The sequence below is a fragment of the Lacerta agilis genome, chromosome 11 (genome assembly GCF_009819535.1).
Source record: "Lacerta agilis isolate rLacAgi1 chromosome 11, rLacAgi1.pri, whole genome shotgun sequence".
Lineage (NCBI taxonomy): Eukaryota > Metazoa > Chordata > Lepidosauria > Squamata > Lacertidae > Lacerta > Lacerta agilis.
Genome location: NC_046322.1, coordinates 49,540,411 through 49,557,208, shown reverse-complemented (window position 1 = coordinate 49,557,208; position 16,798 = coordinate 49,540,411). Strand labels below are relative to the sequence as shown.

At 43.0% G+C, this 16,798-nt stretch overlaps 1 protein-coding gene across 2 annotated transcripts in view; it reads right to left on the bottom strand.

Annotated features, from left to right (window-relative positions):
• The window catches only part of CDC42SE2 (CDC42 small effector 2), an 86,986-nt gene extending 71,408 nt beyond the window's left edge, over nt 1–15,578 (bottom strand). The window contains exon 1 of one of the 2 annotated variants that reach the window (XM_033163915.1): nt 15,490–15,578. The gene's annotated coding sequence lies outside the window, so the exon portion shown is untranslated. Of the gene's footprint in view, nt 1–15,308; nt 15,417–15,489 lie in introns of those variants that run through there. The other variant, XM_033163914.1, reaches the window with a different exon arrangement.
• Between the last annotated feature and the right edge of the window lie 1,220 nt (nt 15,579–16,798).

Sequence of the window (16,798 nt, the reverse complement as noted above, 5' to 3'; positions counted from 1 at the left end):
CACGAAAGCAGGGCCTTTTCTGCAGTGGTTCCCCGTCTGAGTAGATAAATAGGTACCACTGTGGCGGGAAGGGAAACTGTGTTTCTGTGCACTCTGGTTTCCGTCAGGGTGTTCCATTGTGCCAGAAGCTACTGTTAGGTCCATCATGAGACGTCCGCCAGCTTCTTCTTTTTAAAAATAATAATAATTTTTATTGAATTTTCAAATTATAATGAATTTTCCACAAATCTTAATTAAACAATTTATACATCCATATTTCTCCCCTCCCCTCTCTTTGGCTTCCCCCGTATTGATTTATTAAACAATTTCTATAACCTGCTGGTTTTACCTCTTATATAGTTGTGAAAGTTTAGTCAAAACCTGCCAATGAGTCCAAATCTTTATACTGTCTTTTTATATAGTTTATAAATGGTTCCCACTCCTTTTTTAAATCAAGGTTGTCTCTCTCATGTATCCTCTCTGTCAGCTTAGCCAGTTCCACGTAGTCCATAAGCTTGGCTTGTCATTCCTCCTCTGTTGGCGTTTTCCATACTTGTGGCAATAAAATTCTTGCTGCTGTTGTCGCATACATAAACAGTCTCCAGTTTCCCTCTCTTATATCATAATCTAAAATTCCGAGCAGGAAAGATTCTGATTTTTTTAACAAAGGTTTTTTTCAACATTTTTTTTCAATTCATTATATATCATTTCCCAATATTCTTTAAGCTTCTTGCATTCCCAAGAGATGTCCGCCAGCTTCTAATCACAGATACCAGCAGCCTTCAAGCAAGCAAACTTGCCTTATCATCACTCCATAGCATCCGACTGCCAGAGGATTGCCGCCTTCCATTCACCACTTTGCCTCCTGCAAGTGGAAGAAACCTGGGCAGTGCTGAATGTCACATCCATTGCCAGATGTGTCTTGTTGGAAATAAAAAAGGCCTTTCCCCCTGGCCTGCCTTTACTGTATATCCACTCCGTTGCCAGGTGCTTTTGTGACATCACAAGAAACCCACAGCCAATGGCAACAGCTGGGGAGGCATCATCTTCATTGCTTTGAGACTCACAATGGCGGGTGGAGCTATCAGTGATTGTGTGCTTGTTTATTCAGGAAGCGGGTGGCGCTGTGGACTAAAGCACTGAGCCTCTTGGGCTTGCCGATCAGAAGGTCAGCAGTTCGAATCCCCATGATTGGGTGAGCTCCCGTTGCTCTGTCCCAGCTCCTGCCAACCTAGCAGTTTGTGAAGTAGATAAATGGGTACCGCTTTGGTGGGAAGGTAAACGGTGTTTCTGTGTGCTCTGGTTTCCGTCACAGTGTTCCATTGTTCCAGAAGCGGTTTAGTCCTGCTGGCCACATGACCCGGAAAACTGTCTGTAGACAAACTCCGGCTCCCTTGGCCTGAAAACGGAGATGAGTGCCAGACCACATAGTCGATTTTGACTGGACTTAACCATCCAGGGGTCCTTTACCTTTTACCAAAGCACAAAGAGCAAGAGGAGAAGAAGCTTAGCAATAATGTCTATTTGTGGCATCCCTGGTTCAAATAATCTGAAGGAGGTAAGCTGAGAAAGGCCTTTGCTGAAGACATTGTGACATCGCTGTCAGTCTAAGTACTGTAGAAAGTATTGAGCTAGGACATTGCTTTTTAATAACTTAACTGTCCAGGTGTTCTTTACCTCCCCCCCCCCAATATACACAGAAATTTTATTTTTGCAAAGGACCTCACAGCCTTTATTGTACTTAGCCCTCGCAGCATCACAATGAGGACATCATTTTGTTTGTGGGGAATTGAAACTCAGAGAGAGCGACTTGCCCACACAATGAATTAATATCGCAAGTGGAACTTGAATCCAGTCCTTCTAACAATTCTCTTTTCCAATGGACCACTCTCCCTGGCACATACTCCCTAACTTGAGAGCAGGAGCAAGGGGGAGGAAATACTTGAAAAATAAGTTGCAGTTCCCTTCCCCAGAATGCACTGCCCGCAATACCACCCTTACCTTGAATTATGGTGGGGGGAAGTCATGCATGGGGGTTCGGGAAAGGTCCGTTATTTCAGACAGGACAAGGGGCATATTTTTTATTTAAAAAACCCACAGCTTGTTAAAATAATATACAACAGACACAACAAAGTATTCCAGGCCAGACACAAAGTAAGGTCAGGTGTGCATCCCCTGAACTTTTGCAGTAGCACATAATTATTTTTGATACTAATGGAGATGTTGCCCTAGAAGTTACAACATTCCAGTACATGCGGTTAAAGAGGTCCTTTGCCCAGCAACATTATATTTTGGGTGTAGGAGACTTGATGTCTTCTCTATAGAGATCTTTAATTTCAAAGTACTGTACTGGGCAGAGAGAATAATGAGTGCTTTGAGTAACGCAACTAGTAGTTTTCCAAACATTGTACCTACATGCAATTACATAACTTACATTAGGCAACCTAAACAAATAATTATGTTTAAACTTTCCATTCTAGTCTTAAATGTCAATGTCTCTACTGTTCTGTCCTCGAGCATTCCCACAAGATCTACTAAGCATAACACCTGAGTATGCTTCCTCCTGGGACAAATCTCTTATTCACCAGAGAAAAAGAAATCTGCAGGTGGTTTTTGAAGGTTAGTTGTATCTTTCAAAAGTTGCCTTGCTATATTTTTGAATGACCACATGGTCAACTGGTTCTGCAAACAATTTGTAACAGCGAAGAATAATTATTTGAACCACAGTATGGAGATGAAGGGAGGCACACAAAAGAATGCAAAGGAACTAGGGGGAGATCATCACTTGATATGATTAATGCACAGTACTTAATGCATTGCCAAGCATAAGGCATGGAAGAAATGAAAGTCTCTGACCACTGTGTTTTGCATAAGCATCTACAATCACAGAGGTTAGACAAATTGCCACTGTTGCACCAAAATTCCTTCCGGCATCAGGGATCATGAAATCTCCTTAGACACAAAAAGGGGAATGTGAACTACACAATTCTCACAAACATACCACCTAGTAAACAACTTAATATCAAGTTCTTTTCAGAGCGTTAGTAACTGCATTCTAACTTCTGGGAATCCGAATTCAGTGATGGAACAAACTTTTTAAAATGAGACAGAATAAAGCACTCTTAAGATTTAGCCATTTTAGCTTCAAGTCTACAGTACTGTAAATATATTTTGGAGGAAAAGGAGCAAAGTGATTATTTAGTCAACAGTTTTCCTTAACTAAGCAAAAGGCATCAGACTAATACTTCTATTTTAGGTGAGGAATGTGAAAGCTGAAAGAAGTGATTAGCAGAAGGTCAGTCTATTCAGGGGTTTATTTTTATTTTTTTAAGTTCACTTAGCACTGGTTAAGTATCGGGGGACAGAAGCCTTTGCAGATCTATTGCAACACACCAAGAGATCTAGCAGCAGATCTCAATCTACCGTCCTGACCATTCCTGGTTGTCACTAATGTAAAGGCTATATATAAATCAATCATATATAAGGTGCTGGGTAATACAGGGGACAAAGGCTTATGGGTCAGATAATGTCTTCCCTTCCGCAAAACAAAAAGTAAAACGTTCTGCAACTAATGAAGAGCGACAACATCAACATTCTTATGAGCAAGCTAGTTTTCATAAGCTCTCTAAACAAGTACAAAAGATTATTGTGCTCGATTGAAAGAAAGAAAAATCAAAACACACACGCAATAGTTTGTTTTATACAACAGTTTTCTAAACATTGGTGGAAGGGTTTTGCTAAATATTTTCTTATTTCATTCAATATATACATATGCCATGGCATATACCTATATTAAAATGGATGCAGAAGTACAGGTGAAACTCGAAAAATTGGAATATTGTGGAAAGGTTCATTTCTTTCAGTAATTCAACTTAAAAGGTGAAACTAATATATGAGATAGACTCATGACAAGCAAAGCGAGATATGTCAAGCCTTTATTTGTTATAATTGTGATGATTATGGCGTACAGCTGATGAGAACCCCAAATTAACAATTTCAGCTTTGGGGTTTTCATCAGCTGTATGCCATAATCATCACAATTATAACAAACAAAGGCTTGACATATCTTGCTTTGCATGTCATGAGTCTATATCATATATTAAACTCCAGTAGCTAATGAAAACAATTGCTTACATAAATGGACTTTTCCACAATATTCTAATTTTTTGAGTTTCACGTATACGAAATACCACCTGCCTAGCACCACAATCTCCCTATCTGAAGAATTGTGTACAGATTTGAGTTGCTATGAAAACTGAACCTGAGAGAAAGAGTGGAAGAGAGAAATTCATCTGCAAGCAAGAATTATACAATTAATTATAACCTTATAATACATTAGTATGTTTAGACGCCACGTGTGACCTCCAGTTATTCTGCAAACAAATGGCTTGCTGTCTCTGGATCCTGTTTTATACAGAGAGAGAACAAATGGCTCATTGTTCTGCCCTAAAATAGTTGCAGAGAATTAAATATTTTATCCCTACTTGTGTCGTAAAGTACTACTATTGTACAAGTACTCTACTGTGAAGATACATTAGATAAGATTTGGAGAAAGCAAAAATCAATCATCTTGACGTCTAAGGAACCACTTAAGCTAAGAAAAAAGAAAAAGAACCACATTAAGTCTGTAGAAGCAAGATGACAAATACATAATTAAAATGTTGTGGCACCTTTGAGGCTAACTGGTTTATATGTGGGCTGAGTTTTTGCTGGTCAATAGCTTACTTCATCAGATGCGTTAAGCAGACAGACAAGATCATAGGCATAAAGGTAAAAGGTAAAGGACCCCTGGATGGTTAAGTCCAGTCAAAGGAGACCATGGGGTTGTGGTGCTCATCCTGCCTTCAGGCCGGGGGAATCGGCGTTTGTCAACAGACAGCTTTCTGGGTCATGCGGCCAGCAGGACTAAACCACTTCTGGTGCAATGCGACACCGTGATGGAAACCAGAGCGCATGGAAATGCTGTTTACCTTTCCACTACAGCAGTACCGATTTATCTACTTGCACTGGTATGCTTTCAAACTGCGAGGTTGGCAGGAGCTGGGACAGCAACGGGAGTTCACTCTGGCTCGTGAATTCAAACCGCCGACCTTCTGATCGGCAAGCCCAAGAGCATGGGTAGGCAAACTAAGGCCCAGGGGCCTGATCCAGCCCAATCGGCTTCTAAATACAGCCCGCAGATGGTCTGGGAATCAGTGTGTTTTTACATGAGTAGAATGTGTCCTTTTTATTTAAAATGCATCTCTAGGTTATTTGTGGGGCATAGGAATTCATTCGTTCCCCCCCCCAAAAAATATATAGTCAAGCCCCCACAAGGTCTGAGGGACAGTGGACCGATCCCCTGCTGAGAAAGTTTGCTGACCCCTGCCCAAGAGGCTCAGTGGTTTAGACCACAGTGCCACCCACGTCAACCTGGGCAGCCTATGACAAATCAAATTTTAAAAGTGGAAGTTTAAGATAACATAACCCACTTGCCAGAGCACAGAGTGTCACATGGATGCAGTGGCTATGTACACACAATGTAAAGCTGACCAGCATGATGCAATTAATGAATTAATTCAGATTCTAAATCCCCCTATACCATCAACTACCCTTCTAAGTCTTCATTTAACTAGCATGACTCTGGACCGGTCCACACATCTGAAAGTCTGTCTGCATGGAGCAGTCTGAGGATTCAGCTGCATGGAAGAAACACAGGCACATTCACAATTACTTGGTGGCAGGATGCACATTTTCCAGCGAACAACAGATGTAAATAGGGATGTGGCCACTTATTCAAAGCCCTGAACAAGCCCTGTAAGGAAAGTTTTCCTCCTGCTACACAGATTCAGCATGAAACTGGGAGCCTACTTCAGAAGTGGTCCAGACATTGTATGTTTTATATCTGGCAAACAGCCAGTATTCAATTTGTATACATTCTCTCTATCACAAACCACTTTGGTTGAGTGGCTGGAGCAACACAGTCAGATGGGTGGCATATAAATTTATTATTATTATTATTATCCACCATGGTGGTCCCAAATCCATCTCAAAATAAATATGGCACAAATTGAAGTAGTAAGCTACCATTGAACAACCAAAACTCTAGGGCACACCAACATCCAAGTGATCATTTCATTTGTGTATCAGTAATGGATCAACCTCATACTTCATTTCTAACCCTGATGTGTTAATCACCTCTAAAGAAAGGAGACCATTACCGCTTAAAATGTCAATGCAAATCTCATTTAAAATTCTAATACAAATAAGCTTAATAGAGTTGTAAAGACGCCACATTATTGATCCAGCTTCCAGACAATTAAATAAAGTCATCCTTGATTTGGGATTCAAACAACAGCAAACCAAGGAAGGGAAGGGTGAAGCAGGGTGGAAATCATATATTTTTTTAAAAAATAAATAAAGCCAAACACTATCAGCAAGAGTGACAACCAGTAGCCTCGGTCACAATTAGTGGTTTATTTACAAGGCAGAGGTTAATTGATTTTATGTCCGCAATCCATTTTCCATTACATGCTTCTAGGGGACAATATGGCATTCACTCATGAAAATGCTAATTACATCAATTTGTACCACGCCAACATGTTATTTTTCTTACACTTTACTGCAAAACCATTTCTATTTAAAAAATTGTGCAGTAAGAAAGAATGCACGCCACCCTGAAGAGATACAACAGCAAAACAGGGAAACAGACAGCACTGATTTTAATAGGTCTACTCTGATTGCAACACTGGGTTGCGTTTGGCTAAGCCCAACTCAAAGCAGAACCCACTGAAGTGAATGAACCTGAAATAGTGCTACTCTGAGTAGGCCTCTGAGCACTGAATACCACTCAAAGTCTGGACACTGTTGCTGCATTTGCCTTCCCTCTCTGCTGAATTCAGTCAAGTTCCCCCGCCCCTTGTCACAGGCAAGGAATACCATGACAAGATGTTGAGAAAACTCCTGCTGTCTTTCTCTCCTGACAAGACATGAGGAGCCTTTGCTCATATAATGGCAGTTCCAAGTGAAGCAGGCTGCACTAGGCAGATTGCTTTATCTTGCTGCAGGGATTTGGTATGGAATTGCTTATAAGTCTTTGTACCAGAGCAAAGTTGCTTGCACTGGATTTCGGACATCTGATATGGATGTGCAGTGACCCAAGAACCCCAGTTCTATTTGTTTTCCTTTTAAAGGCAGAAATCCTGTGCAGAGCTACTCATGCTGATTAAATCTACCAAAATAGGCAACTGTTGCCAGATCCATACCCTGAGTTTCTAGACCATCTTGGCTGTGAAGAGAAGTTTGAGGGTATGTAGACCAGTGTTTTTCAACCACTGTTCCGCGGCACACTAGTGTGCCCTGAGATGTTGCCTGGTGTTCCGTGGGAAAAATTGAAAAATTACTTTATATATAGTTAATATAGGCACAGAGTTAATTTTTTTAACATTTTCTAATGGTGGTGTGCCTCGTGATTTTTTTCATGAAACAAGTGTGCCTTTGCCCAAAAAAGGTTGAAAAACACTGATGTAGACAATATCCACAGAAGCCCGAGAAACCGAAAAGAAAGTTTGACCCAAGTTTTTAAGAGGGGGGAAAAGGGAGATAGACTTCCTGGACAAGCACATATTTCTGTCCTCACAAATCCTTGCAGCAGAATTCAATATTGGTATTGTGTTGCAAACAGCTCAGGCAAACTAAGAAGCTATGCAAAATGCCACATCTTATTTCTGAGCATTTGGGTTTTCTTGCCACACAAATAGGACCCCCCCCCCCCCCTGCTTTTGGCATAAACAGTGTTTCTCTTCTGGGGGGACACAGAGGTACACATACCCCTAAACATTTTGTCAATCTTTGTACTTTTGTCCATTTGTTTTTCCCCAATTTGAACTATAAAATGGTGATTTTCTTGAGTCAAATTGAGAGTACCCATAAACATTTTTTTTAAAAAAAGAAAAAAAGCACTGGGCATAAGGGATTGCCAAGCACTGGTTGCAACAAAAACCTTGTGAAGTTGACAAAGTTATTTCTTAGCAAAGGGCCAGGATTTCAGAAGGTGCATTCACATTTAGTTTTGTTTTGAGAGCAGACAGATTCTCTTCCCACAGGTAAACTTTTCCAGATGAAATTATTATCTATTTACTCCATTTTCTCTCTTTCTATGCTAAGAATTGGCTGTTCTCTACTCCCTTTCAACAACAATACGGAAGTTGCTGCATTCGGTAAGGGCAATGCAAATTACCACCACGGAACTACTACTGGGAATTTCTGAAACCAGAATTAGAAGCAGTTCAAGCTGCAGGCCAGTTATGAAGAGGGCAGAGTTGTCTAACTGCAAAGGGGCTTGAAGGCTGCAATCCTAAGCATATCCACTCGTAAGTAAGCCTCACTGAACCCGGCAGGGCCCACCTCTGAGCAAACATGCATAGGATTATGCTATACTGTAAGAAAGTTTTATGAGGGCAAAGAAAGAGTGGGGAATCCATGGCTCTCAAAAGTGGGGAGCCCAGTGCTACTGGACTATAACTCCCATCAGTCCAAGTTAGCATGGGCAATGGTCAGAGATTACTGAAGTTTTAGTTTAGCAATATCTGGAGGACAGTGGCGTCCCCACTCTGATATTAAAGTCAACACACACACAGGAGACCAAAGAACACCACAGCCAACCGCAAAAGAACAATCATGCCCCACGCCAACCCCAACCTCTCTCACCACTAAAGGAGCACAAGCGAACAACAGAGAACCTGCACAGACAACGCTGACACCAAACCCTACACATATTAAGTAAAACAGAAACATTGTCACCCTACCCCACCCATCCCACCCACCTCTCTCCCCCTTCTTTCCCTAATGTTTACCTAACAACAACTGATTTGTAAAAATGTTATATGGAAAAATACGAGAGAGACATTGCATTACTGTTGTAAATCAAGAAAATCTTTAATAAAAATTAAATAAAAATAAAAATGAGGGGTGCTAAAAAGTTGCAACGTGACCTGGGAATTCAAAAGGTATTTTAGTTTAATTAATATAATTTAGTTTTGCTTGGTAAGTAAAATGTGTGTAAAACTGCACAGAAATCATTAAAAATGATTGCCAAGTACTTTGAGTTATATTATATAGCAACATTATTATTTATTTATTTATTATTATTTATCATAACCTGACATTTTCAGAACGTAAAATTAAAATTATTTGCTTTTCCAAAAAAAAAAAAAAGTCAACACATGTAATTGCTGCCAGCAGAGAAGCTAATGCTAGTCAGTCAAGGAGACAACCTACGGATATACAGTACGTATATAAGGACCCAGTCCCAAAAGTATTTCTTTACATACTTTAAATTGTAGCAAAAAATATTATTATTAATAATAATTAAATTTATATACCACCCTTCATCCAAGGACCACATAAAATGACTGAACTGACTAGGAAAATTGATAAGACTACTCAGTTGTGGAAGGATTTAATGACCTAAGGCCTTATCACCTTCCCAATACTTATCTCTAACACAGCATGCATAGGCAAAAGAGGAAATGTCAAGACACAGAGCAAGACACTGAGCAAAAGTGCAAGGCTCTAAAATAATTGAGCCATGGGGAAAATACAGTATCAGAGGGGCTTTCAATAACAGCTAAGGCCACGATCCTAAACCCACTTACTTTGGAGTCAGTTCTAACAAAGTCAGAAAAACTTACCGGTACTTTTGAGAAGGCATGGTTAGAACTGCACTGAAAGAGTACAGCTGAAAATAAGGTGACTCTAACAAACAAACAAAAAGGGTTCACATAATAAAAAATTAAACAAGACATTATGGATATATGGGCAGTTATCAAATATTGATCAGCCTACATAGCTCCATTAAGTGAATGGAAATTCAATGGGCAAAATTGTCCAAGAAGAAACTATATGGCCTCATCCTGTTAATAGTATTAGTATACTATGCCATCAATGTGCATGGCACTTTGCAAAACAAGAGCCAAAAGAAAGGTCCCTGACCCAAGGAGCTTCCAATCTAAGGTTTGCTACAGGTGAGTAATGGAGGGAATGGAAAGTAAGCAATGAATGAAAATGAAAAATGCATTTTTAGTTACATGTGTAGAAAGTGGGGGTTGGGGTTGGATCTGAACCTACCAAATAATTTATTTATCTGTTTATTTGTTTAATTTGTAAATCTCAGGGCAGTTCAGAGCATAAAATGTCCACTTTCCAAAGCAATACGTGAACTGAAACACAACCATTCCTTGAAATGCACACTTTCAATTTTGCAGTGTAGTTCTCCAGCCATGTAATGTGCTTACAAAAAATGCACATATTAGGGCAAGGTGGGTGTAGAAGGAATATATGAGTGAAAACAATATACAAAATGCATTGTGCTAAGGGACACTGCCTTTGCAAAAACATGCACATTAGGGAAACTGCACACAAAAACAGGTGTATTAGGCAAAATTCACAGTAAGATGCTGGTTGATTTTTATGAGGAATTTTTAAAAAAGAAAGAATTGTAAACAGATATGTGGAGAACTGATTTAAGATTGGAAAAACGAAACAAGAAACGAAATTGCCACATTTCCCCATTTCTAGTACATGTATTTATGTTTACTTTCACTAGGAGATGACTAAGAGGTCATGCCAAAGGCTTCACAGAAAAGGTAGCTTTAAGGAGAGGTAGTACCGTATAAGTGCTCTGCAAGAGGGGTCCACATTTAAGGGGAAGTGGTGGGGAAAGGGTAAAAAATATTTAAGGGAGCTGGAGATCTTTGGGCAGACGAGGGTGGTGGATCTGGAGAAGTGAAAGTCACGGGGCAGGAATATTTTGAGATATGGGCAGAGTACTAAGAGGCACAAGGCAAGAGAACTGTTTAAGGGCTAGGATGCAGAGCTTATGGCATAAATTTTATGCTGCATCCAGGACAAATAGAAACAAGGGCATTCCTGGGGATTTTTCTACAGAGGCAGGCAACGTAGTTTCTCATGCACCAAAGTGAGAAAAATAGTACGTGTACATTTTGCCCTACATCTCAGGCTCTTCAAATCTACTGATTCCACAAATCCTTAAAAACATACCCTTTTTAAAAAGGTGAAAGCTGGCAATCTGGAGGTTATGGTTCTTTCAGAGGGGCTACGGATGCCCATATATAGCAAACCAGTGTAGTGATTTAAGGATAGCCTGGGATTTTAATGTTGCCTGAATGACTAGAGAGGTAAACTCAGGGTTGTGGGTTTAAGCCCCACATTGGGCAAAAGTTTCCTGCATTGCAGGGGGTTGGTCTAGATGACTGTCAGGTTCCCTTCCAACTCTCCAATTCTATGATTCTATTTTGTTGGGAAAGCTCTGCCTAGAGGTGAGAGGGCTGTGTGAAAACAGGAGGACAAAACATCTTGTCTTCGGAGCAGAAATCAAACCAGAACCTATGGTTAGTGATTAATATCCTGTTCTCCTCCACTATATCACCTGAGCTACTGAAAGACAGCATGTTGACAAAACAGACATTTAGGACGGGGGCGTGACTCCTAAATCAATGCAGCATCATAGCTAGGGTAGGGGCCAGATTTGCCCTTTCGCGAGAGAAACCAGGATGCAACACCGCCAGAAAAAAAGCACAAGTTTATATTTCCATGTCAGCAACAGATGCAGAGTAGCAGTTTTATACAAAGCATGGGGCCAGGGAGGTGAAAAGAGGACACAACTGGAAATGACTCACCAAAATGGCAAGCTGAAGACCTGACAGAGTCACTTGCATAAGAACAACAAAAATACATAATATTTAAAATCAAGTTGTTGTTTGCTTTTTTTATAAAAAAAAATTAGACAGGGAAGAAGAGTTTGGATTTGATATCCTGCTTTATCACTACCCGAAGGAGTCTCAAAGTGGCTAACACTCTCCTTTCCCCTCCTCCCCCACAACAAACACTCTGTAAGGTGAGTGGGGCTGAGAGACTTCAAAGAAGTGTGACTAGCCCAAGGTCACCCAGCAGCTGCTTGTGGAGGAGCGGGGAAGCGAACCCAGTTCACCAGATTATGAGTCCATCGTTCTTAACCACTACACCACACTGGCTCTCTGGTGTCCTTCCTTTTTCTCCCCTGAGGATCTATGTCTCACCACAGGCAAGAGCAAACTTTAACAGCCATCACAATGTAGCTAGAATCGAAACAAAATAAAATAAAAAAAATCCTTCCAGTAGCACCTTAAAGACCAACTAAGTTTGTTCTTGGTATGAGCTTTCGTGTGCATGCACACTTCTTCAGATACACTGAAACAGAAGTCACCAGACCCTTATATATAGTGAGGGGGGGTATTACTCAGAAGGGTGGTGGGAATGGGTGATTGGCTGATAGGTGTGGTAAACCTGTTGACAACTGTTAATGACTGCAATTGGTCTTACAGGAAACAGCAAGGCGTGAGGTGGCTTAAAATAGCTTTATCATGTATAATGAGATAAGAATCCAATGTCTCTATTCAGACCAGGTCTCTCCATGGTTTTAAGTTTGGATAATTAGTTGCAACTCAGCAACATCTCTTTCCAGTCTATTTCTGAAATTCTTTTGTAATAAGACAGCTACTGTACTTTGAGATCTTGTATAGAATGTCCTGGGAGATTGAAGTGTTCTCCTACTGGTTTCTCTGTCTTGTGATTCCTGATGTCAGATTTATGTCCATTTATCCTTTGGCGAAGGGTTTGGCCTGTTTGTCCAATATGGAGAGCTGAAGGGCACAGTTGGCATTTGATGGCATACACAATTGTTACAAGATGAGCAATTAAATAGTCCTGAGATGGTATGTTTGATGTTGTTGGGGCCAGTAATGGTGTAGTCTGGGTGTATGTGGCAGCAAAGTTGGCATCTGGGTTTATTGCAGGCTCTGGTACCAGTGTCCATAAGTGCCCTGTTACAACTCCAACATAACACTGTTGCCAGCCAATGAGTTACCAAAAACCAAAGTGATCCCCAGGTTTTCTTTTTGCCCAGGTCAAATATGTATAATATGAGAATGGCCACACTAGCGTATTCCCTTCATTGTGCCCGATACAAGTGCTGGAAATGGCTACTCAATGGGAACCAATGCGGTATAATGGTTAGCGTGTCAGACTAGGACCTAGGAGACGTGGGTTCAAATCCTCGCTCAGACATGATGCTCACTGGGTAAACCTGGGTCATTAACTGCTGCTCATCCTAACTAATCTAATAGGGTTGTTACACATGGGGACTGAATGAGACAGGAGAGAAGCATGCCTGCTGCTTTGAATTCCTTGGCGGAGGGGAAGAATGCAGCTTAAGCACAATAAATAATAAATAATGAGTATACTGGACAAAGAGAGAAAGAAGAACACACACTTGCACAGTTGTGTTTATGTCCAAATATACCCATGTCATAAACAATATGAATCCATATATAAACATTATCTAGGAATGAATCTTGAAAATGAGTATAATCAAAATATTCCAAACTACCTAGTTTCCTTCATATTTTTTAAAAAAAAGTATCCTTAAAACATGAACTCATCATTTAGAAATATCTAGCTTAGCATTATCACAGTCACTGCTTCTAGGTTTCAGGTCAGAGTAACAGGTATATTTCAATTATCTGTAGATATGCCTGTCATTGTATTTAAACTGCATCTCTTTAAGAAAAGGCAAGATTTGATTTGAAAGCATATTCAATTCAAAGCATGCACCGCCCTTTAATTTGCATCGAATTGGCCACTCTGGAGCCAGGATCCATGCATTTTGCAGCAGCTTGGAGAAATCCACTGTGGTCGGGGAAACCCATCATACAAAAGGAGTCTCAATAAATTTAGGCCAAAATCCTAAAGACACCTCTGTGTCTGCTGAAAAGCAAGCCCCAGTGAGTTAGTGGAGATTACTTCCAGGTAAATGGATAGATGACTTACAGCCTTATCTGGAATGAAGCCTCATGAACCTCAGACAGAGATATCTTCCGAGTAAATATGCATGGGTCTGAGCTGTTGCTGAATTTCGAGAGTTTTAAGCCAACTGGTAAAAATGCTCATAGAAATTAATGAACATGGCTAACTTAGGTCAATTAATTGCAATGGGTAAAACTTAGTTGAATTTCACTGAATATATATATATGGAATCAAATCTATTTTTATGGGGAGGTTTGGTACATACTGTTAGCTAGCTTCCTCTCTTCTAAGCCTTTATCTTAGAAACGTATATGGTTTTGACAGCGGGAGCTTCAGAAATTAAGCCTAAGGTAACATCTCTTCCCTACACCCTGCAAGATCTGTTTCTACTACACATTCACAAGCAGCATTCTCCTGCTTCCATGTGCTGCTTAGCAGAGCTGCATTACAGAGACATGAACACCACACCCTCTCTCCCAAGGAAAAACACACACACCAAACAAACTACAGAATTAAAGAAGCCTCCATTTGTCCTTGAGTCCAGGAAATACTGCTGCTGAACAACCTGTACACGCCACCTTCTCCCTTGTGACTACTACCTTCACCCAGAACCAACAAATAAAAAATTTGCAACTGTTGATGTTGCCCACTTCCATCAAGTGCAGGCTGGCTACTAAAAGACCACACGCTTCCGATTTTCCAGGCAGCAATTATTGCAAGAACAAATCTGGCATCTTGAGACGTTGTAAATAAATGGGAGGGAGAGAAGGAAAGGGTGGGTGGGTGGGTGGGTGGGGGTGCCTTGCACCTTCTGTCGCTTTAACCCCATAAGGAAAACGCAACGCATAAATTCTGTTCATATTCTGCTCTGCTATTTGAGTGGGAGAGGAATGAGCGAAGGAAAAGACTCTCTCGCCCCTTTACTTACTGAGCCAATCAATGGCAGAATTCAGAGGAAACAGAAAACCATCATTTTCTTTCAAAGCTCTGCATATACGAAGAAGACTCGATAGGGTATCATTTCCTGAAAATGGCAGAGGTGCAGACTGGTATGGCACTGCGAGACCTACCCAGCTCCCGGCAGCATGGCTGGCTAGCTCCATCCCCAGAAAGCACACAAAAATCAGCCAACGTTTTCCTTTTTCTGACGCTTCCCCCTATTGCCTCTGAACTGTTGTCGGGGTGTGCGTGTGTTCGGTATGTGAGAATTCACCCTCTTGCCATGTTATTTCCCATTCGGCACTCCTCCTTTCCCTTGGAAGGAAAGGGCAGCGCCATGGAGCTGAGGACGGATTAGAAAAACAAAACACCCAGACTTTCACCCCCCCACCCCCCCACCCCCCAGTATGGATCATAGGGCTGCAGCCGAGGGTGCCAGGGAATGGGGAGGCCTCGGTCTCCACACCGCCGGGGAGATGCAAAGGTGGAAAAGACGGCACCCACCCACCCCCACCCCCGTCCCTCTCCCAGCTTCCCAAGAAGAGCACCTTATTTCGCCAAGGGCTGAGCATTCTTGCAGCCACGATCCTTGCCCAGCGCCACCGCCACCTTTACGCAGCCCGCGCGCGCCGCTCCATCAGTGCCTTCTCGCTGCTGCAGGCTTGATAGGCGGGATGCGATTGCGGGGGAGGGGAGGGGAGGAATCGCGGGGAAGGGGGGGGGGCTTACCTGGTCTCTCCGACACCACCCTCCTAAGCAATGGAACGCCCGCCTTTGCGGGGGAGGGAGGGGGAAGCGTCCCTAACAAGGCGTCTCGCTCTCTCCGCCTGCCACTCACCTCTCCCCCGCCGGCAGCCTCTGGCTCTCCTTTGTCTAGCTCCCTTTCTGCACCGGCGTCCTGTGGCTTTTCGTCTCGGCTCCCCTCCCCGCAGCTCCGGGGATGGCGGAGAGGAAGCTGCTCTGAAGCCGACGCGGGCGAAGAGGCAGGCGGCCGGGGGAAAGGAGGCGTCGCCGTCTCCGCCGCCCCTCCGCTCGCTTCCTTTCGTTTTGCGCCCTCGGCTCGGCCTCGGTCTGCCTTGAGGGGCGAATCCCGCGCAGGCGGAGCAGCAGCAGCGGCAGCAGCCCGGGTGGCGGAGGGATGAAGCGGCAACGGCGGCTCCTGCTCACTCTCTCCCCCAGCCCCGGCAAGCGGGAGAGTAGATGGGTGGGACCTCCTCCTCCTCCTCCTCCTCCTCTTCCCCAGCCCGCTGACACGGAGCGAGTGCCGGTCGAGAGACGCGCCTCGGAGGGGCTGCGAAGGCGCTTCGGCGGACTGCGAGGAGGACCGCGCATGAGCGGCCTGGGGGGACCCGAGGCGGGGAAGAGGCGCGCCAAAGCAGGGGCAAGACGGGGGAACACCGGCCGGCTGGCTGGCTGGCTGGCTGCCTACGAGGGGAGGCGAGGTGCTGTCCAACGACCAGCAAGAGGCGTCTGCACCACGAACTGAAACGGCTTTATGCTTGTCGTAACCTCGCCTTTCCCCCTCACACGCACACCAAAGGACTCTGGGAATTGTAGTTTGGGGGGGGGGAAGGGTTCTCTCAGGAAACGCAATGTAGCAGCTGGTTTGGGTGGGCGGGCGTGCTTTCAGAAAGGTCCAAACCGGTTTCTTGTGTTGCCAGTCACAGCCTACCCTCCGCCGTTTTGGATATATCACTCGAGCTGGTGCTTTAGTTTAAATCAATAGGTAAAGGTAAAAGAAGGTAAAGGACCACTGGACGGTTAGGTCCAGTCAAAGGCGACTATGGGGTTGTGGCGCTCATCTCGCCTTTTCTGGGTCATGTAGCCAGCATAACTAAACTGCTTCTGGTGCAACAGAACACTGTGACGGAAACCAGAGCAGCGCAGGGAAACGCCTTTTACCTTCCTGCCAGAGCGGTACCTGTTTATCTACTTGCACTGGTGTGCTTTCAAACTGCTAGGTTGGCAGGAACTGGGACAGAGCAACCAAGGGAACTCACCCTGTCATGGGGATTCGAACTGCCAACCTTCTGATTGG